The sequence below is a fragment of the Octodon degus genome, unplaced genomic scaffold, assembly GCF_000260255.1.
Source record: "Octodon degus isolate 3935 unplaced genomic scaffold, OctDeg1.0 scaffold00129, whole genome shotgun sequence".
NCBI lineage: Eukaryota > Metazoa > Chordata > Mammalia > Rodentia > Octodontidae > Octodon > Octodon degus.
In genome coordinates, this window is record NW_004524705.1 from 7,635,649 (window position 1) to 7,640,723 (window position 5,075).

A 5,075-nucleotide genomic window follows, 5' to 3' on the forward strand; every position below is an offset into this window, starting at 1 on the left:
GTATTTTCTATTTGGGGTTAAATAGCTAAATCTTATAACTTCAAACTTGAGGGGAAACAAGTCAAGTGTCCCAAAAGTGTTCCCACCATGGGCTTCTCTGGTTTCTTAAGTCAAGCATAAGTGTCAGAATAGTAGTTTTGGTGTGTGTCGCTTGATGGCACCCACAGATAAAATGTGTCTTTTACTAATTGGAAGTATCAGAAACCCTGAATTAGAAGTACTGGATTTCCAACTGCAGTGCTCACTGTGCTGTTCCATTTTACAATTGTTTCAGTAGTTCAAGCATTTTCATCATACAATTATATCTATTATGATGGTCTGCGATCAGTAACTTGGTGTTATACTGTCCTTGCACTGCAGTTATCTTGTAATTCTATTTTAATTACATTGTAATTGTAGTAGCCTGTATAAATCTGCTCTACTTACGCTCTGTAAATGGAGAACAGAACAACAGCAAGGTTGACAGCGTAACTCACTGAGTGTTTTAAGCCCCACAAAAGCTGTTTTGGTCACTCTGTTTCTGGGACTGAATGCCCAACAGCCACAGCTTGCAGGATGAGAGGATTATGTTGTCTCACAGGTTCAGAAGCTTCAATCTATTGCTGCTGCAGGCTCAAATCTAGAAATGGCGTGGTGGAGAGGCCTGGGGCAGGTGAGCCGTTCATGTCATGGAGGCTTGGAAGCCGAGCGTGAGGGAAGAGACTGAGCTTGCACGCCAGCTCCCGCCTCCAGCGGCCCAGTTTTGGGGACCAGGTCTGAACTCCTAACAGCACACTGTGCTCTCTGCAGTGGATGAATCCCCCAGAACCCAGTCACCTTCCCAGAGGCCACCTTGGAACACAAGCTTCTTGGAAAGGGGCATCCCAGATCTTAGCCATAAAGAAAGGTACAGATTTGAAATGGACTCAGGACACTGCGGCCTCTGTGCTAGCTCAATGGAAGTCACCCATGAAAGAGGACCCTGGGGGCCAGGGAGATGGCTCAGTGGAATAAGCGCTTCCCTGGCAAGCGCAAGGGCCTGAGTTCAATCCCCAGTTCCACACACAAAAAAAAAAAAAAAAGAAAAAAAGAAAAGAAAAAAGAAAGAGGATCCTGAAACACGACATCAGAAAGTATTGAGAATAATGGGACATGTATAATCAAAGCAATGAGAAGGTTCTCTGCTCCTGTGCATCCACGGATAGCTGTTCTTCCCATGTAGCCAGCCATGATCCAGACAAGATGGTGAAGGTTGGAGTGAATGGATTTGGCTGTATTGGATGCCTGGTCACCAGGGCAGCTTTTAACTCTGGCAAGGTGGATGTTGTGGCCGTCAGTGACCCCCTTCATTGATCTCAACTACATGGTCTACCTGTGTCAGTATGATTCCATCCACAGCAAGTTCCATGGAACTTTCAAGGCTGAGAATGAGAAGCTCATCATCAACAGAAAGGCCACTACCATCTTCCAAGAGCGAGATCCCGCCAACATCAAGATCCCGCCAACATCAAGTGGGTGATGCTGGCGCTGAGTACATGGTGGAGCCCACTGGTGTCTTCACCACCATAGAGAAGGCTGGGGCTCACCTGAAGGGTGGTGACAAAAGGGTCATCATCCCTGTCCCTTCTGCCAATGCCTCTGTGTTTGTGATGGATGTGAATCATGAGAAGTACGACAACTCCCTCAAGATCATCAGCAATGCTCCCTGTACCACCTACTGCTTAGCCCCGCTGGCCAAGGTCATCCATGACAACTTCGGCATTGTGGAGGGACTCATGACCACAGTGCACACCATCACTGCCACCCAGAAGACTGTGGATGGCCTCTCTGGGAAGTTGTGGTGTGATGGCCATGGAGCTGCCCAGAACATCATCCCTGCATCCACTGGTGCTACCAAGGCTGTGGGCAAGGTCATCCCAGAGCTAAATGGGAAGCTCATAGGCGTGGCCTTCCATGTGCCCACTCCCAGCATGTCAGTAGTGGATCTGACCTGCCACCTGGAGAAAGTGGCTAAATATGACATCAAGAAGGTGGTGAAGCAGGTGTCAGATGTTCCCCTCAAAGACATTCTGGGTTGCATCAAGAACCAGTTTGTGTCTTGTGACTTCAACAGTGACATTCACTCTTCCACCTTTGATCCTGAGGCTGACATTGCCCTGAATGACCACTTTGTCAAGCTCATTTCCTGGTATGACAGTGAGTTCAGCTACAGCAACTGGGTGGTGGACCTCATGGCCCACATGGCCCACGAGGAGTAAGTGCCCCCCACCAGCCCAGCAAGACCAGAGGGATGAAGAGACCAGGCTGTAGAAGTCACTGCCCTACTTGGCCCCAACTCTGAGAATTCCCCTTCACAGCTTCCATCCCAGGCCCCCTAAAGGGGAGGGGCCTCAGGAACCCTGGTTCCTAACCTTGCACATGTCAATAAAGCCCACTGCACCCAGAAAAAAAAAACGAGAGGAAGTATTTGAAGGTGATTAATAGCAATGTTTAATTTACCATATATTTTTGAAAAAAATGAAGTACTCACCATATTTTTCTATCATACTTCCTATGTTGATAGTTAAATATAAAAGCACTAAAGTATTAATGAAATGGTTGCCGAGTGACAGGGAATACCTAAAGAGTGTACAAAATAGAGATTTCTGTAACGCAATCCTGAAATCTGAATTATTTACATTTACCCTGAGTAATCCTGATGAAAGCAATCTGTGTCCCTCCGTATTAAAAACTGCATCATGAACTTTGCTGATTTATTCATAGAGAGTCACAATGAACTCTAGAATGGACATTTACATTTTTTTTAGTGTGGCAAACATGTTTTTCTCCTAAAATCATCACCTATTTTATTCTAAAAATTTTATGCAAAATAAAAAATGAATTTAGCATGGACAGATAATGTTTTGTTTTGTTTTGAAGCATAAGGAATATTTTCCCTCTGGGGTTGGAGGAGAATAAGAATTCCTTGTCATTTATTTATTCTACCTCGGTTATATGCCGTGATAGAAACTTAAATTCTCTAGGTCTACATTTTTCTCTCCTAATTACTACTTTGGAGGCATCTGTATATGACTTTCTGAAAAGAAATCTGAACACGAAGGAAAAACAGTAATTGAAATTGTTGCACTAACATGCCTGCATCAGCTAACGTTGTATTATTTAAACACTTCAAAGACCTATTAGATTACTGGCTTCATAGCATTGAAATTCTTCACAAACTTTCCTAAGTTTCATTTTTCTAAATATTTCTATAGAGTATTATGTTATGCTGCACATATACCTGCATTCGTCCGTGCATTTATAGATGGATTTCCTTAAGAAGTAGTGTATTAGTGATCTCAATATATACGAGATAGAAGCTGCATTTCTTTCCTTACCAATGAAACAAAATTGATGCACAGAATGATTGTTTTCTATAGCTGAAATTGCAGCAGAGGGATATACTTGCCTTATTAAGATGAAATTTCTGGTTTTATTTATTCTGGTTTAAAAAAAGCTCTATCTCCAAATAAAGGATTAGTCTAGGGACTTGCCACATTAGTGCTGCAACATCAAATAGAGAAGCGAGCAGGCTGAATATTGTGGCTCATTCTTTATATTGGTTTACATGTAGGTAGGAAAAAAATTGGAGAAAGTCCTCGTTCACATTAAAAGGTCAGACACAGAGAGGCCACTGCCAGTACAGGGTATGGTTGCTGATTTCCAAGTCACAGTCCTGGCCCTGGAGTCATTAAAACAATTGCTTTCCCAAGAAGAGGCGAGGGATCTTTGCCTTCAAAGCTGAATAAACCGAACGCACTGCTTTGTCACTCTTTATGAGAACAGGCCCCCAAGGTTCTTATTCTTTGACTTCTCAAAGGCTAGCCAAGATCATTGTTGCTACTTTCTTTAAAAAGGATACAGGCACATACATGTAGTCAAATTTGTAAGTTGCATGCCTAGTAAATATTTCAATTTCTTATACTTAATTCTCTAAAAGATGTCTTTGAAGTAAGTATGGTTAGCTAACATTTTGGTATTTTGGGCAAGGATTTTGTTTTCTTTTTTTTAAAGAAAAGATTACTGTTCCTTCAAGACATCGTATTTTAAATACTCAAACAGCTGGTGAGATAACTCAGCGGGCTAAGGGCCCGATTAGGCAAGTGCATCCCCAGCACCACGTGATGTCCTGGCCCCGCCCTCAGGTGTGCTGAGCCTGCCATGGAGTCTGAGTCTAGGAGTGGTGGTGCATGCCTATAATCCCAGCGCTGGGGAGGCTAAAAACAGGAGGATCAGTATAAGTCTGAACTCCACAGTGAGACCTTGTATGCATATTATACATTCTTAATTTAGAAAATATGTAAGTAGTAAATTTTCTAATTAGTGGATGAAAGGTGATATAGAAATTTAAAGCATTGTTTCAATATTGGTCAGGAAAAATCAGTGTTATACCAATAAGGCATCCATAAGTGGCTTTATTTGTTGATATGAAGCTAGTTTTCCCCACTTGCATTCCTCTTGAACAGGCTAAAAATGTCCACTTCCTGTGGAGATTGCCTGGGGCCCAGCTGATAAGAGGGTGTCTGAAAATGCCTTTGTCTAGGAAGTAATGGATGGGTGATATTCTGGAAGTACTCCATTAAGGACCTGGAGCCAAGCATGCAGGATTCAATTTCTGAGCAATACTAATTCACTTACTTTTAGGGAGCACTAAGGGGGTAACATGTGTGCTCACAAACCATGCTGTTCTGTTATCATGGGCTGGCAGGTTCGCTAAGTAGCACTAACTGTGAATCTGAGTGCTTCAAGAATGGGCTTCTGATAGGCTTTCTGAAGTTACATGGTGTAGTACTTAGCCTCCAAATCATTGATGAACATGATACCTGATCCCTGCAATTTCAGGAAGGACTGGATGAAGCTTATGGTTAGCTCACAGTTGCAAGCATTCAGTCCATGGCAAATTGGCTCCAAGGTGGGAACACCATGGTGGAAGGATGTGGCAGAACAAAGCTTTTTAGTTCATCAAGGAGGGAAGAAGACCATGGGAATACTGCCCAAGGAGAAAGGATGATGGGCCTGATATAGAACTTGAGGTCATGCCATGGTGCCTCCCCCCC

General features: G+C 43.2%; 1 pseudogene; it reads left to right on the forward strand.

The window, feature by feature from the left end:
* The first annotated feature begins 1,221 nt into the window (after positions 1 to 1,221).
* On the forward strand, positions 1,222 to 2,237 carry LOC101566609 (annotated as a pseudogene).
* Positions 2,238 to 5,075: the final 2,838 nt, after the last annotated feature.